This window comes from Drosophila sechellia, chromosome 2L (genome assembly GCF_004382195.2).
Source record: "Drosophila sechellia strain sech25 chromosome 2L, ASM438219v1, whole genome shotgun sequence".
Taxonomy (NCBI): domain Eukaryota; kingdom Metazoa; phylum Arthropoda; class Insecta; order Diptera; family Drosophilidae; genus Drosophila; species Drosophila sechellia.
This window is the reverse complement of record NC_045949.1, coordinates 1,003,549-1,021,924: the sequence shown is the minus strand read 5'-3', so window position 1 is coordinate 1,021,924 and position 18,376 is coordinate 1,003,549.

Here is an 18,376-nt window from a genome sequence, read left to right as displayed (position 1 = left end):
ATTATATACTACTCAAATGTTTATTCTATGTGTGTAAAGCAAGCATTAAAAACGAACAAAAAAAAAAATAGAAAGCGACAAGCCACGATGGTTTTATTTGTGTTCTGCGTGGAGTGCAATCTAGTCTAGGCACCAGAACCGACAGTCCCGACCTAGACTAACATCACCAACACACCCATTTCCCCATGTAGACAGTCGTCATTAGAAGCACTATTTGGCACTGCTAGTATCTTGCGCCCGAATTCCACCCCTTTCGCGACTCTCTCTCCCCTTCTTGCAGCGATGACGACCCGGACCGCCGAATCCGTCCCAGAACAATGGCTAGCGGATAGAACATATACCGGCATATATAATCGGGTCACAGCCAATTTTATACGCCGCCAGCTGCGGCAGAGCAGCGACGCGACGCCTCGAAAAAAGGTGGTTCGGTTTGGTGGTGCGTGTATATGGATGGTACGGTGTGGAATGGTGTGCCATGGCATGGTATATATGGTGGCTCTTGCGCCGCGTTTTCGATTTCATTCACTTTTTGGCACACCACATCATCGCCGGCTGTCGACGTTGCTGTTCGCCTGGTAGAAATGTCGGAACATTTCTTTGAAATGCCGCACCGAAAGGGAAAAAATGAAAAGAGGCCGCCGTGGCAGCGCTTTGATGATTTCCCGCTTGTGCCGCCTCTACCACTGGAAGCACTGGTACCACCACTGCCACTTCCACTTCCACTTCCTCCGCTCTGATGATGATGTTTGCCGGTGTTTGGCCATGGCGGGCATATCAATTTAGGGGAGTGGCATGCGTGACGCTTAAGCGAACGAGATTATAGACTCCTATCCTCGGCCGATCCCGATCGCAAGTTCCCAAACCACTTCCCTACCGTTTTTGTTGTTTGCCGTTTGTTCTTCGGCTGGCCCGGTCAAAGGCGGCGTCTCCTTTGTTGTCGCTTATAGCGCAATTGGGCGTTACCTAACAGTACCAGGAGCAGCAGCAGGAGCAGGCGATGCGAGGCAGCAGGAGTCGGGGTCACCACAGAGCACAGAGCGTAACCACAGAGGGAGAATCGCCGGTTGTTTGGCTTGCAGCCGTTGGTTTTAATGAAAACAACAATCTAAGAGCCATTACGTGGACCGCCCTGTCCTGGCCCCAGGGAAATGTGCAGCCTTAACCCATCGTACACCTTCGATACGAAACAAAACCTTGCTTACCTGGTAGTAGCACTTTAGGATTAATTTATTTGTATTATTTGTATTCTGTTGGTAATGGGTTAAAGCCATCCAATGTTGACCATTTATCACTTACCGACTTTTACTCCAAACAAAGGTAAAAAAAGAGGTTCGAATGGACTAAGCGTAACGTAATAAAAATTTAATGTACGTCTATAATGATAATAAATCATTTGTCCAAAAAACAATTTGTTTTAAACTTTGCATGTATATTTCATAAAAACAAAATAACGCAGGTTAGTGTACATGGGTAAATGTAAGTTACACATGTAGATTTCAATGGTTTATGTATTGGCTAAGACGACACCTATTGAGAAATTTTACAGCTGTTTGGTACTTTTTTTGATTTTACTTTCTTAGAAGTCGAGATGGCAGCGCGCCACATCCCCAGCAATCAGGATGGCAGGCCCCAACATAAGTAAAAATCAGGTTGGCAGCTCCTGACATCCTCAGAATTCGGGATGGCAACATTGGTAATAAGAAATAAGTACATTCGCTTGCCGAAAAACTTTATTTTCAAAATGGATGGGTTCGCTTTTTATATTCATTTGATGAAACAAAGTAAGTTTGTAAGCTGAAGGAACACGGCAACAGCTTAGGCTAGCTTAATTGTAATGGATTCTTATTTTTATGACCTATATATTAACACAAGAGTCGATGGAATGAATTTAATATACATCAAATAAATATTCACGGATTTGCTAGCCAAATTAAAACATTAGTTGTTAAACGGTCAGCCAGCCTTCTATTTCTAGCATTAATATTGCACTGGCATTTGACATCTGTTACTTTGGGCATTCCTGCCGCCCAAATCAGCCCCCAATTTGGAGGGGAGGAGGATCGAATGTCAGATTGGCCGATTGGAATGGGTAAATGGAATGGCAGTCGCAATGTCACCGGTCAAACGGAGTGATTTTTATTGGCTTGTTGCTTTTTCGATCCACTGATAAATTGTTAATGTCCCCGCACACAGCGAACACAGATGCAGGTCTAGCATGCCACAGAAACACACACAAGTCCTGGTAAAATGCAAACGTTGCAAATTTATTATTTATGTGCCGCTAAGCTTTGTGCGCATAGAAGTGGAGTGAGGGGAGGAAGGGGGACAGGGATCCAGGACCAACATTCCGCGACAATTTCGGCGCTGCAGATGCGCCAAAACAGAAAAAAGATATAAGCACTCCGAAAAAATATAGGCATTCACGGTAAACAATATAAAATCAATAAATCATTTTATATTATTTTTTATGAAGGCTTTTCTATGATCTGGAATCACGCCATTTAGGAATTTACTACAATATCATATAAAGATCATAGTTTTTAAAATACTTTGCAGTTTTTTCAGTGCAATCCCGCAGGAAAACGATATTATTTTGGGACAAGAGCTTCGACGCGCCGTATAAAATTGCATTTTATGTGTGTGCATAGAAAATTTGTCCAATTTTATGGCAGGGAGAGGCAATCCAGCGGAAGTTTCAATAAATCAAACAAATCATTTGGCTGTATTTCGGGGCGGTGGAGTGGGAGGGGGAGGGCCTGAAGGACAGAGGCTGTTTACTGCCGTGCGCCCGTCGATTAATGTCCGCTGCCAAATCGAGGAGCCCAACGATGGGCAAAGTGCAGTTCGCACTTTAATTAATTAGACATTCATTTGCAGCATTCCCCGAGGCCTCCATATCGGGCTCCCCACCCCCCCGTCGTTTAAGTCGTTATCCCTGGCCTGGTGTGTCTCCGTTTCCCGATTTGTAATGTGGCAGCGGCACTCGCTTCCCATCGGCACCAAATTGCGGGGGGACGCAAAGGTGGCAGGTGGCATTATGCTTCGCAGGCGTAATAAATTAGCACAAACATGTCAGCAAAATGGCACCACGCCCACCAGCTGCCCCCGGAGGCGCTGGCGAGTGACCCATTCTAAAATGCCGTCAATGCAGTTCGCATGCCAATGCAGAAGGTACACTTGAAAAAATATGCCTATCTTTTATCTACATATACATATGTATATCCATAAGCATTGATTTCTTTGCAAGAATCCCTACCAACTACGTTCATAGTAGAGTTTTCCTCTGCAAATTACTAAGTAATCATAATATATCTAGTTAATCTGTAAATATACGGTCGTTTTCTATCGGTGCATCCCCATCCGCATCAGTCGCATCCATTGCGATGCCGTCCAGCAGACGGAATAGCACGTCTGGGATTTGGCCTGGGATTTGCGCACAATGTGTTTAGTGGCAGCAACACCAGTTCTCCGGTTCCAGGCTGCGGCACCTGGAGGAGGAGCACTCCATCGCCGACGAGGACAACTAAATCAAATGAATCGCATGCAATGCATATCCGAGCAATGGACAGATGCTCCTGTTGCTCGGGGACTAATGTATTAATTGCAAATGCAACTTTGAACATCGGCATGGCGATGGCTCAGGCAACTTCCGCACACAGATAATTCGTATTTAATTCATTGGCTTTCAAAAGTTTTCTTCCATCATCTTTTTACTGAATATCCGAACAAAAAGTGTGGCTTTATTGCATGCTTTGGAGCGCGGTTGTGATGGTTCTTCGTGGAACATCCGGATGATCAGCGCTGGAAATGTTTGTTCGTTTCTTTGCTCTGCTTTCTCCTCAGAGATGCAGCTTGCGTTCAAGTTTTCCCCTGCCCCCTTCGACTCTTCGCTGCATTCGGGATTTATGGGTTTTATTGTGTGATTTATGCATCGTTCGCCGAAAGTCCGAGTGTCGGAATGGCCATTCGACTCCGGAGCACGCAACTTGGAAGCGGAAGGCGCGGAGGAGATTTTTACGCCGGAAATGCGCCCATCGACTGCGTGTTAAGTCTCGCACACACTCGCACGCACTGCCCGTCATGGTGTGACTGTGTGAGTGCGCGGGGAGGGTGCTTTTCCAGTGGGGGGGATGGGGCAAGTTTTTTATGGCCGTCAGCTTTTATTGCCGGCCAGTGCAAGCGAGGAGACCGCTTGTACTTTACTTATTTAATTTCTCAGCTCCGACCACGTCCGTGTCCATGTCGCGGGGTGTTTGGCCAGGACGGAGGAGGCAGAACCCAGCCCGGTAATTGACAGCGGAAGGAGCACGTGTGAGGTCATTGATATGGCGCTCTGGCCCGCTAATGTGTCTGCGAAGCCCCGACCCCGTCGAAAGCACAATGGCAATGCCAGGGAGACGAGAACGTGCCATAAATCCCAATCACAAGGTGGCACTCACTGCCCTTTCAGTCGGCAGTCGGGCACATTACGCATACGCCCCGTTTGCAGTTCACAGATCACAATTGCGCTTGCAGTACAGATGTTAGCTGCTTTCGGAGTTGGTAGCTTTAATCTATCATTATAAATTTGATAGCATATACATATGTAGAACTCGAACAGGTTCGCAGAAGTATCAAATTCATGCATGGCAAAGAACTGCTCGTATGTACATACATACATGCGTGAAAGTCTGTGAAATCGATCCAGGTGCATGGATGTGGGGGCGAAACACAATACACTTGACCCCCGTCAACGGCCTAGCGGCTCTTTATTGCCTCCAACTTTGAGTTTAAACTCTGAAATAAAAGAAATTTATTGCACTTTTGTAATTATTGCAAAGCAAAGCAATAACCGCAGTCCCATGTGCTTGACATTGCCTCCGGCCAGCGCTTCACGCCTCGCTAACTTGTCGGCCCGCCTCTCTGGGCCTCGGGCCCTCCTGAAATTCCACTTTTATTGTGCTCGACACTTAACTTTATTAATTTTCCAACCAATGACGATTGCGGGGTGCGTATGGCGTACGGAATACGGCGCATGGCTTATGGCGGAGCCGTGCTTTAGTAATCCATTACCGCAGGTGCCGTAAAAATGCTTAGTTTACGATTTGCGATTAACGCGAAACAAGTGCGCCATAAAACACGGAGTCACAGTCACATTCTCAGTCCCGCCGAACTCCCTCTTCGATGCGCGGGCTGGCATCTGGCCATTATTCGATTAATTTCAATGAAACGAATCGAAATTTTAACTGCCAGACAGACACACACAGTTGACACACAGTCTGCAGCTGGGCGGACATAAAAGTCCGTGTAGCGCCAGGAGATTCCCGCTCCAAAAGTGACACTAAATCTCGCGGAGCTTCCCTAATTAAAACTTGCGACTCGTGAGTCAACTTTTACGAGTCCGCTCAGGTTGGGCCGTCTCCAGGGAATCCTCCTCGTCGCCGACCAGAATTAGGCTGACAAATTATGCAAAAAGCATAAGTGCAAAAAGCGGCCCACTTAATCACTCAACTTCCGCTTCCTGGGCCATCGTTTCCCTGCGAGGAGGCGTCAGCCAAAAGAAATTAAAGTGAAGTATGCCCAAAAAGTTTGGCTGCCTTTCAAATGGCCCTCGCCGTCTACACTCCAGTTGCTCCACCGGATGGCGGCCAAAACTAGACGGCATCCTTGAATGGCTGCTTCGAAAGCACATAAATTTTAATAATTTATCCCATATTATTCCACTTAAGTCGTTTAGATTTTCATAATAAATTAATAACGACAAGCGCTGTGACCTTGCCCGGAACCTGAAACTCCCTTCCGAGTTACACAGGCAGAGAAACTTTCCACCTCAGGCACTATGATCCAGCTTGAAATGGGTATTCTTCAAACGATCCGAATTGTATATTTCTCAGTGCACTCTAGGGTCCATTCCCAGGCCCATTTGAGTCGCTGGGCGGCGGCCACATCAATTGGCAAAGCACAAAGTTACAGGACTCCGCAGAGGCGGGGCGACTATTAAAATGCCATGGCAACGGAGGAGGCCAGACAACAGAAATGATGCCGATGATGAGCCGGGCCTTGTCGCAGGATATCCTGGAATCGTGGCAACCACTGGGCCACCGGATGTGCCCATCGCCCCCTTGGCCCACTTCTATGACCACGTGCGTCGGGCGATGTTCGTGGCTTATTTATACGCTTAATTTGCGCCACAATTTTATTTACAAACTGTTGTTGGGCCCCAGCAGCCAGCGAGCGGCAAGGCCAAAGTTGTCTGCGGTCTTGGTCTCTGGGCTCTTGGCTCGGCTGAGATTTGCGGCATTTCGGTTTATGAGACAAAGGCGAAAATTTATTGTTGCGAGGGGGTTGGCTCCGGAATTTATAGGATTCCTCCTCCCCAGCGACGCCAAGAGTCTGCTCGAGTGGCTCCAGCCTGAAGGTGCAACGCCTCGTTGATTAGCCGCCAGATTACTTTCTTGAAAGAAATCGATGGGCTGCACCATCAACATTCGTCAAATCAAGCCTCCTTTTTCCCGCCTTTACATGCCAGAGTCTTAATCATGGTAATCATTTACCAATATATTAATTAACTTAGGTGTAGAAATTTCATCCTATAACTTTAAATTGCTTAAGCCGAGGTTTCAGACTTCATTTGCATTCTGTCATCATTTTTTCGATACAATTGTAACCCTCTCTTTTTTCCTGATGTCTACTCTACTCATGACTGCTGTTTATCAAATTCCGCCCGATACAACGAGAGTCCAATTGAGGAGCTAGGAAAACACACATGGCAATCACGAAACGTTTTATTATAAAAGATGTGTGGCCCACTTGAATGGGTTCGACCTGGGTTCCACTCCCCCCGCACATTTACAACATTTATCTGGCTGCCTTCGGCTCGGAGTTGACTCAAGCGGTCAACTGGCTGCTTGACATGCCTCCATGCGAGTTTTCCGCCCAACTGCTGTTTTTCCAGGGGGTTAAAGCCAAAGCCATCGAAGCTGTCATTATAGATTTGCTATGATGGAAGGCCAGAACAAAAGTTGTTGATGTGCGTCGGCCTGGTTTTGTCTGTTCGGATGCCCAGATCCTCAGATGCTCTTGCTCCGATGCTCCGATGGCTGAGGAATACAATTTACCTTCTGCCAGCTGGACACGAAACCAGAGCGCTCGGTTCAGGCATGTGTGTGGTTTGTGCCACCCCACCTGACATCCTGCCATCCGCTCTATGGGGCACTAAATATTGTGGTTGCCAGTGTCTTCCCCTTTTCATTACGTGCTCTTCTCGTGTGTGTTCATTTGGCCCCTCTTAAATTTGAATGGATGCAAGTTGCCTGGCATGTTGCTCTGTGTGTCCCTATCTCGGTATCTGTATCTTCGGCAACGCATCTGCATGTGCGAGCATCTGTGTGCCTGGTTCCAAGTACCATTGAATTGATTGATGTTTGATGCACTCAACCACAACGATATGCAGCAAACCGCATCGCTGCTGCGGCAGCTCCCAGCTCTTCCCGCCCCCTGGAAAACCCGTCCCTTGTCACTGCGCATTTGAGTTGCATACTTTTTGGAGTGCCCCTTGCTGACGGACGTACAGATAAAGAAATCAGTAGCCATCTTCCAGATGCCTAAGTCATATCACACAGATAGCACACGATCTCGCAGGCTTCAAGGGGAAGACGTGCCCATTTTTTCCACTGTACAGTTGCGTTCTGCCCGCAAATGCGAAAGCAAATGAAGTTGCCCGCCGCCGAAGATGAGCACATGAGTTGCACAACTACGAGCATGGTGCCCCTGCCCCATACTCCGAGTGCAGGAGTGCAGTAATCTGACCGCACATAAATTCTCGCTCAGCTTCCTATACACATTCGCACATAATTCTTTATATTGCGCAGAGGGGATGAGCGAAATTGGGGATGTTCCGAGCTGTATCGAATAATAAATGTGCAAAAACGTTTTGATTTACACCACGACTACGCTTTTTTAATCATATTTAAATAAATTAAACATTTATTATAGAAATGCAGCCATAAATAAATTGAGTAAACACACGGAAAACCGAGAAAAACAAAGCCAGGCTGGAGCAGCCGTATAGCTAGCCCATCCTTTCCACGCTCCGCGCGCAAGTTGTTGGCCATGTGGATGTGGATGTGGATGCGGATGCCCAATTGGCCATCAGTGGCTGCTTAGCCGCAGATGCCATGAAATTGAATAGGCGGCAAACAAAACGGCAATGCCGCCACATGCAGAATGCTCTGCAACTGGCCAATATATCACGGCATGTTCGAACGATTTTTAATCGAGACCCATGTCCTTTAGGGTATTCAAAATGTATCACTATATGCACTAAATTGCGCCTTTTTTTGCGGCTCGGTTTATTTAAATTGCATTTGGTTAAGCATTAAATTGATTTTCATGACTTGTTTACTCAAGGCTTAATCAGGGGACGCCCAAGCCCGCGGCATTTGCATAAATGCCACCATGTTCAAATTAACCGCATTTATCACAAATCGCGAGGAGCGTGCAACAAAAAAGCTGCCGGGCACTCGGCGGCGATGCAACTACCAACTTTGCCGGCAACTTTTTGCCGCCCTTGTGCCCAGTGCAATGTGCACAACTATTTTCGCATTTTGCACTTCCGCTATAAATTCAGGAATTTATGGTGCGTATCACTCGCCCGAATGTTTTACATGCGATTCTTGCCCTGCCCCGCAACAACTCAACTTGCAACTCCACCGAGCAAGAAGGCAGACGTGGAGCACCCTGCAAAAATGGGGCAAGCTCGAAAGACTTGAGAAAAACAGGTTATATCAGAATAATGCATAATGGAATTTTATATACCACATCCTTGCTGAAATTTTAGCATATACACACCCACTTGCATCTTGTATCAAATATTGGGAAACATTTATCCCATGATGATGCTCTGTTGCAAGTTGTAAGCCCCCAGATTTCGAATAGAGCAACTCAAGAGTTATGCGTCTCCGAAAAACTTCATGGAGGCTTGGAGTTTTTGGCCACGCGAAGAGGCAGGAATCGTAAGAAGTGGAGGACGCAGAAAGAGGACTCAGAACCGTCTGCTTTTCGTTGGCCGGATAAAATATGAAAGCCTGACTGGCGGGCTGGCTCCGTTTAATGAGCTCTTCCCAGTAAACAGTGCGAATCCGCAGCCAGGACACCAGGACCCCGGTTCACCAGTTCACCCGTTCAGCAGTATCCCAGGATTCCAGTTGGGACAAGTTTAAGCCACAGATGGCTTGGCGACGCGTCGCTGCAGCTGACTGCTCCTCAATTCGCTACCGCATTGCGATTTGCGCTAATTCACGTGTTTCCGCTTGCCCAACTTCGGGTTGCACTGCCCTTCAAAGTCTGGGCCCTCCACTTGCCGGATCCTGCTCCACTCCGGGCCACTCCTTGTCGCCACAACAGTGCACGGCGAGAATCAAATGGGCGTCTAATGAACTGCAAGATATATATTTCGGGAACCCACATACCTTTTCCCACAGTGCTCTGGGTCCTTCGTCTGGCAGCTTTGTGGCTGGTCAAGGACTCACTTGCAGAAATGCTGCGGCATTCGCTGAAACTGAAGCAGCGGTCGCGGCTTAGCGCTCAGCCACTCCCCTCCTGCACGTGGATCTCCACCTGGGGAAGGTGGAAAAGTTTAGTGCTGTTGCCACGGTTGTGATTTCAGCCAAGTTGCAATGAGCTACGCCATGGCCCCGACTTGCCTGCGGATTGGAGTACGCATTGCAGCAGATGGTACCGAAGTTAATTGTTCCAAACATCTCGAACACAATTACAAAAACTTTGTGGATTTGCACTGGCTTCATTCGCAGGACATTTAACGAGCTGTCTCTCGATTTTGAGTAGCGTATCAATAGCTGTCCGAGTTGCAAACTTTCTGGGCAGATCGAATTTGCATCAGCTTTGCTCCGAACCGAAACTCGTAGCCCAGGAAATCCCATTCAGCCGTCTTCTGCATCATTTCCAACTGCAGCTCCATTTGCTTCTCTGCTCACTCAGCATCATTATTTATCCGAAATTTGCTTACAAGGTGCTTACAATTTTTCCAAATATGCCAGCCAGAACAGACAGAAATAGCCGCACTCCGAGTGTTATTAGTTGGCCAGATGGGGAAGCTGGGGGCCACTATTGACAGCCAATGCATCGATAGCCACTCAGAAAGAATCCAGGATGCACTGAAAACAATCATATATAGATATAAGCAACTTTATATATGAACCTATAGTGAAGTATTGACATAAGAGCTTAAACGATGCTCCTATCAGTTATCAGCTATGAGTTTATTGAATGAATTTCAGAGTGGAGCTCTAAGGACACATTTGCTTTTGCAGTGCACCCAAGCAAGGGCATTTGCATGGCAGCATTTGAATCATATAAAAGAAAAACGAAAAAACACATGAATTGCCATCGCCTTTGGCGGACGGAGCAGTATCCATTTGATTTCATTTGCTTGTGGCCTGGCACCTGGATGGCCATCGATTTGAGTGGCGCTCCTCCCCCGGATTCCCTCCGAGTATTTTATTCACCCGCCAAGTGGACGCCACTTTAACGTGGCTTAAAGTCTCAGAGGCATTAGCAATCAGCTCCTGATGAATTGCCGGCGATGCGGGAAACGGCGATACAGCTGCAGCTACGGGTGCGAATACAGATACAGATGCGCAATCGGATGTCGATGCAGCGATATATTGAAATTCCGGCGTGGCAGGAGCTGTCGAACTCTGCGGTCCGGCAGCTGAAGGATGCGCACATCCGCTGGCCGAAAAAAGGAAAGGAAAATAAACAAAATTAACGGCGCTTGCCGCTGCTCCTTTTCCTGCGCCATCGCGCTTTCGGTCCTCGTCCTGGCCGCTTTTGGTCATTAGAAGTGACGGTGCCGCAAAGCCACGCACTGAGCTCCAGGACCAGCTCCACCCGACCCCTCGCCCCCCTCGCACTCCGCCCATGCGACAGTGAATGGTCAGCGGCCCGTTGTTCCCCGTCGGTCATTTGTCGTGCCTCAGTTTTTGGCCTGAGTTCAATTTTCTGGTCATGCACATGGCAGCCGCTGCTGCAGCCCGTCGAATTTTGTTCATTAGGCACGCACACACATGGCTGCGCCCTTCAGCCCCGCCCCCTGCAGGATGACCTGGCCGTGGCCATAGGGATGGGGACTGGGATTGGGATTGGGATGGCGACTAGAATTGTTCCGCAGAGAGGCGCACAGCCGGGATCCGCAATGTAATCAACGAAATCGCTCGAATCGCCAGAAATCGGCGTTTTGTCTAGGAGGCAGCGGCAACAATAGAAAAACAACGAGGCAGGCAGCAGATCCGGATCCGGGTCCGAAAACCAGGGCCCGGCCCGTATCCGTATCCGCCTGGAGCAGCACGAGTGCAAAAACATGGGTGGCTAGGTGCGGAGTTGACTCGACGCTGGCAATACCCTTGCAAAATGTGATGCATTAGCATCGCAGATGCAGCAATATGGAATTTATAACCAATCTGAGTAAGAGAATGGTTCTGACCCTTTCTCTTAAGTTGTCACATAGTAATGTACAATATGCATAAACTCAGCGTCATAATGCCTTTACAGGGTACGAACAATCAGGGGCACTGTTGCTCCTGCAACTGCAACTGCGGCCATTAACGGTAATTCCGGCAGCGCTTTTAATTGCGCATACAAAAAGGCAATAGCATGGAAAATGAGTTGTGTCCCAGGATTTTGAGCCATCGATTCCAGCCGTACCGAAATCAGCAGATTACCATTGCAGCAGGGATGACTGGAGTTCCTTCTTCTTCAAGTTTTGACAGCAGGAAATGAAAGTTTTTTCGTAATGACAGGTTATTAAAGCCATAATCGCAAGCTACAAACGATTTAGCTCTAACTCTGTTGGGTATTTAATATAAATCAATTTAATTAGTGCTGTTTGAGCATTGATTTAATGATTCGTTCGCAATAGCACGGCTTTTGAACAAATTAAAAGCCAACCAGTGCGCTTAGTGCTCCAGAGCCATGAAATATGCATTTGTTCTCTGAAAGCTAGAATACATTAATTAGCTGTGTAATTTCCATTAGTGGCTAATCACGTTTCCGATACATCACGAGTGGTTTTAACAATCATATTTATATTTGCCACTCATATTTCACCCAAAATGCAACACCCCTCCTCCGAATTACTCAGCCAGTTCATCAGCGCAGTCAGTGCCAATAAACTGCAGACTAATTCGAGCAATTACGAATTGGTGGCCTGCCAAGGGACCAGGACTAAACAAAAGTCGCATAAAAGTAAGGAGATGTGGTGCGGACGCGATGGGAGGGGCGCCCCTAGGCAATGTAATGAAAAACTCATAACCTGTGGCTTTTTGTCATGCGGTCACACGCACAGACAGACGGAGACAGAAATCCCTGGCAGGACACGCAATCCTGCCAAGGATGTGGATAAGAAGCCCGGGCACGCGGAGAACTTCTCCTTTGGCCTTTTGCCTCCGGCTTCGGCTTCGGCTTCGGTTCACTTTCCGTGCTTTTACTGTTTCTGTTTCACATTTCATTGCCAACTTTGAGGTCCCCAAACGAGTTCGGGCGAAATGGAAACCCACAACCCCACCTCCGCTCCACTTTGACATACTGAAAACGCAACGAAAACTTCTGTGCCGCGCTGACAACTAAATTCGATATCGATTTGATTTAGTTAAACGCTGAAATATCCCTTCAACGGCCCGTCGATGGGTGGAGAGTGGGCGGAGAGGAGGACTCCTCCTTCCCTATCCCAATCCGCCCTGGGCCATGGAATTCCGCATGATTGTCGCCTTATGCTGTGAAAATAAACAAACAAACTGACGCAGGCCCAAAGCAAATAGAAGGACACTCAGATAAGCAACTGCGATTGAAATTGGAACAGGGATTCGGATGGGGGACACACTGTGGGGAAAGTGGTGCCACTTTGCTTTTATTACAGTTCTGATTACTAAACTTCTAAACTCTCGTTATTTATAGTTTCTAGCCTATGGATGAAGATGTTCCTCAGTGCCTACATATGTTTGTTTGCTTCTCCCAGTTCCAGGAATTGTGGCGAGTGTGGCTTTGATAGCTGACATTGGTTTCGGAGTGCGGCATCAGTGTGGACCATCAGCTAGGCGCGCGAAAATGACTCGAGGGTCGAACGGAGCGTAGTTGGTGGCCAAGGAGCAGCTCCTTCGATGACCCGCCCGATGGCCGCAGTGCTGAGATGGCAGGCGTGGCCGCATGGGGGGCGTGGCAGCTGGGATCCCGGAGCTGTCTGTCTGCCAACACACTCGGAGTGTGTCTGTGCGGTCGTATGCAAATTAGTGCAGCTCCTGCATGTGGCCACAGGCATTACCCGGTGGCTCATGTGAATTTCAAATGGGCGCCATGTTGCACAGGAGAGCGCTTCTTCTGCAGCTTGGGCTTCTGGTTCTGCTTCTGCTTTACTTGTGAGGCAGAATGGATTAAGTTGCCGGCCGCAAAAGATGCGGAGAACATGGGCGGACTCCTGACTCCACTCCAGGGAGCGGACGGGATCCCTTTATCTGGCATTTTTATCTACATTTCTTTCACATTCCCACCGACTGCATCATAAACAACGACGAGTGTGTGGCAACAAAGCGAACATGAACAGAGCCAAAAATTAACATAGAACACTCGCATGGGCACACATGGGCACCATTCCCAGTCCGTGTCCCAGTCCGAGTCCGAGTCCCGCAGGACGAGCATGTGGCCACAAACGTTTGGCCCTGGGAAACCGGGCAGCCTTCGCACGGCGAAGGACGAATGGGGAGGCCAACAGACGCCATCAAGCGAATTAAAACCAAATCACTTACAAGCGGCCAAAAGTGTTAACGTGTAAATTTCCATTTACCAAGATCGAAGCGCTCCGATAGCAGCAGACACTATAAACATGCAGTGGGCGGGCCAGGTGGCGAAAGGGGGAGGGGCTCGCCCACCCAGGTGGGAGTTAAAAATAAAACTAGTGGCCGGGCTCAAAGGGCCTGGACAAAATGCTACTTAGAGGTGGAAGTAACGTGTTCTACACAAAGAAAAGAGCTGTAATTGGTATAGAATATGCTGATTTTAATATATACTTAATTATAATCCATTTACTATCTGCGTTAGGTATGCAACTGTAACTGTAACATAGGTATGGGTATCTAAATAATTCCCAATAATTTTTTCAAGTGTACGTGTGCTACTTGTTCGGCGGGAGAGCGGGGGCGAGGCCGGATAAGGAAAACAGTTAAGGCGCACACACACACATTTACATGCATAAGTGAGCAGGGAGTCCTGGACTTCTTAACTCAATGATTTCTCCTGCAATTTCGTAAATTAACACTTTGCACGTGGGAGAAGGGTTCGAGTTGCGGGGAAGAGGTAGCCGAAAGGGGTGGACTGGGAATATATGGGGCATAGACAGTCTCGCACTTACTTCCGAGTCATTGAAGCTATCTCTTTTCCACTCCTTCCTCGTACATGTGTGTGTGTTTCGTTCAGTTGGCATTGCCAAAAAGTCTACAACAGCGGAAACAATCTGTACTGTGCGCGTCGAGGCAGCAGCCCATAAACAGCAAGCCACCCCACTGGAGGACGCCCCATTCTTTCTGCTCCCAATTTGCATTTTCGGTGAAATTGATATTTTTATGCTATAGCTTTCATGGCGCTGTATATCGGGTATCCCAAAAGAGGCATTTTCAAATAAAGTGTAAGTAATGGCAGACTAGAAAATTCAATGCGATGAGAGAGTTTATAGGAATAGGTTTCTAATCTGGTTATATTGTGGTATATTTACAGCTTTCTTCGTTATTATTCATACCAAGGATTCTTTGGTTAAACATTTAATGCTATTCATAACATATGTGCTATATAGAAACCTACAGCAAAGTTTCAGATAAACACTAATAGCCAGGCCCCACGTTGGGCGCCAAGTGTTGATGACGGCCTTAATTTCGTTTAAAATTGTAACTCTCCTCACAGTGGGGCGGTTCTCGTATCAGTATCTCGTTTAAAAGTGACGAATCCCGCTCATATTGGCACTTCATTGCTGAACCACTGCCCCCTCCACCACGTCAAGGATTCGCAGTGGAGCGCATCAATGTCCTGGCCCAGGAACAACTCCTCTGCCCACTTTTCGCCTGATATCGAAATCTGTTTTATCAGAACGCGTTATTGCTTTTGTTGCTGTGCGACTGCATGCACTGCACTCCCTCGTTCTCGTTTCCACTCGTACATGAATTTATTCGCGATTTTGTAATTCCCTTTTTGGTTATAAATTTCGCTACTGTTTCGGTTTCGGTTGAATGCACCACCCACTGCCCCTTGCATCCGCACCCCTCTGATGTCACATCCCCGTGTGGTTGCAATCAGTTTATCAGTTTATTTGTACACTGGTGTGGGTGAATGAGTGAGTGTGTCTGCGTGTGTGTTTATTTGTTATATGCAAATAGGGGCGCGTAAAAGGGGTGGTGACTGCATATCCTCGCACCTATGAATCGGAATGGTTTGCCCAAGGGAAGGGTCGGCATTCATACCATTGTGTGCGCTTAAAATTACGCCACTTCAAGTCAATTTCGTTTTCGCATAAAAGTCACTCCTATCTGAATTTAGGACATGTTTTCAAGTTATGCGGAAACCCCTTTCCAAAATATCACATTTTTGGCATTTTTTATTTTTTGCATCAGTATTTTTTCGATAGCAACAGAAATAATGGTCCAAAAATGGAATGTCATACCTCGTTGAATTCGTATCAAAATTCCCCATTCACCTGTGTTCAAAACTGTAAGGTTGAAAAATTGACGATTTTTTGCTAATTTTGATGATGTTACCCCTTATCAAAAATGCGAAAATGAAAAAAAAATTAATTTTCAAAAATCAGCAGGTAAAGGACATGGGTCGTAAGCGCTAATCAAAAGCCGCACAAAACAGTTTTCTTTTTAGCTGTACGACCATATTTGACCAAGTTAGGATGAATAACCCACTCCAAAATATCGTTACTTTCCCAAAAGCTTATATTATTCTTATTCCGATCTGCTTCTCCCAATCTTTATCTTCTTGTTGCGCTTAACCATTGTTCAAATCTATTCCTATTAATATATTTTTTAAAGAGAAACGGATAGCATCTGCGATAAACAAAGCAGTTTCAGGAGCTGGCCCGAGGCCAATTTCAGCGACAATTTATTAAAGTCGTCCTGCTTCCGACTTGGCTGCCCCTCCCACTGGTTCACATCCCACCACCCACCGCCCCTTTTAGTTTCGCACAGCTCGGTGGAGAAATCTCGACGGACTGCAAGATATTGTGTTAATTTGCCGCAGTCATGAGCCTCTCAGGTTGCGAGTTGCAGCAGCGAATTTGTTGCCGTTTTAATTTTTCTGTCAGCTTGCGCTCGAGCGCCTCTCCTGACCCCTGACCCCTGGCCGCCCACCCCCGCCCCTGTTGCCCACCAACTTTGCATGCCACATGCGAGGACTTTTAATTGTTGCAGCTGCAGCTACGAGTAGAAGGCAGGCAGCCACAACTTAACAAGAACGCGTCCAGTCGAGGAGTCAGTGCATAAATTAGAAATTGGCGACCTGCACGGGCGCGCCTGAAGAGTTTTCCCCCACCCGGAAAAGCTTTCCACTTTTCCCCCTTGAAGTGCCTCTTCGCATGTGTTGTTGCGTTTTGCCACTCGACGGGTTTTGTGTACACACAAATTACAGAGGACCGCCTCCCCCGCATTTTCCCCCCCGTTCGCATGTGCCGAGTAAGGGTTAAGCGAAGAGTAGGCATTGTTAACAGGACTAGGCTTAAATGGCACATGGAAAAAAGTTATTATTTTACATTAAAAACGCGTTTAAATGTGTAACTACTTAGTTAAGTTTCAAACATATTCAACAGTATACTCAAATATATACTCACTTACTAGATTACATAAATAATCCACGAAACACTTTTCGCTTTTCTTTCAGTGCAGCGCTCCACTTATCTCGCATCTCGCGCATTCCTTCCCTTTCGCTCTCTGGGGAAGGGTTTACCTAGTTCGTTTAATTAATAAACACACTTTGATTAGCGTGTCAGCACCCGCCCCCTTCCGCCAAAACTTCCTCCTCCCCGCAGCAGCCCCTTCCCTGCTCCTTCCCCAACCGCTTGCCGTTCCAATCAGACATGACCTGACCTGCTGCTTACGACCTTCGACCTGACTTACTAACCCGATTCGCTGCTATCCCCTATTATTTTGTTCCGTTTTGTTTGCCATCATCATTAGTCACTCTCTGTTCTCTCAGTTTTCCTCACTCGTTGGCTCCGCTCCTCCAATGAGAACCCCCGTTATTTGTTTTGCTGTCAGATTAGACTCACTTGTTGATGTGCTTTCTTATTTATACATGGATATGTACATTCCAATGGGAATCACTGTTTGTCTCTTTTTGCGCAGTTGCCTCGCACTCACCTTCGCTTTTTGAGCTCTCTCTTCCACTTCATCCTTGGCCATTTTGTTTATTGAACTATCATACGTTTTACTTATGGAAATCAATGAGAAGCCAAGCTGGAATAAGCTGGAAAAGTTTAGATAAATCCTTTAGTTGGCACTATTATATCAGCAATACCGTATTGGCTGCCTTAATTGCGCACGAAAGAATTTCTAATTAGTGGCGATTGTTTCGCTCCATAAATAACCCTCATTTCGCACTCCTGATTTTGCGAAATCCCTTCCCATCCATCCCTGGCCACATGTGCAAGCGAACTATTGTAATTGAAATTCCTGCTGCATTTTTGGCTTGTAATTTGATTTTAATGTAAGTCAAACGGTTGCCACAGCCTTATTTTATACAAAGCACAAACAACAAAAAACTTAAAGGGCACACAGATACACCTGAAACAATTCATTCACTTTGTGCACAAATTTCAAAATCAAAATCAGAAGTACACTGAAAAGAATGTGGATAGTTTTAAAACACTTTTCTTGTATCTTTTCAGAGCTAATAACTTGTATAGTTACCAAGGACGAAGTTAGTAAACCGTAGTTATGCCTCTGCTTTTCAGTGATACCCTGTAAACCACCCTAACATGTGCCGAACTGGCTAATGGTCCTAAAAGCCGCTTCCCGTTGATTGCAGGGGGCGTCGGTGGGGGCTTGCACTTTGTGCAATTTAGCTTTTGGCCAAAGTCATTAAGTTTGATGTTAAAGCCACTGCTTCACCGAATCCCTGGCTGCTGCTCCTGCTCCTGGTCCGGTTTCTTTTGCTGGTCCTGCCTTTCGAGTCCGTGAGTCCGCCTCTCCGGTTGGCATGTCAACTGGCGCTGCTCTGCTGCAGGCAGATTTACAGTCAGTTGCTTTTTCAATCCGTCCGTCAGTTGTTCCGTGGCGCGCAGTCCGTCCGTGGTCCTCCGTGCCCAGACCATCCGTCCGCCTGCCGAAAGCGGATGCATTAC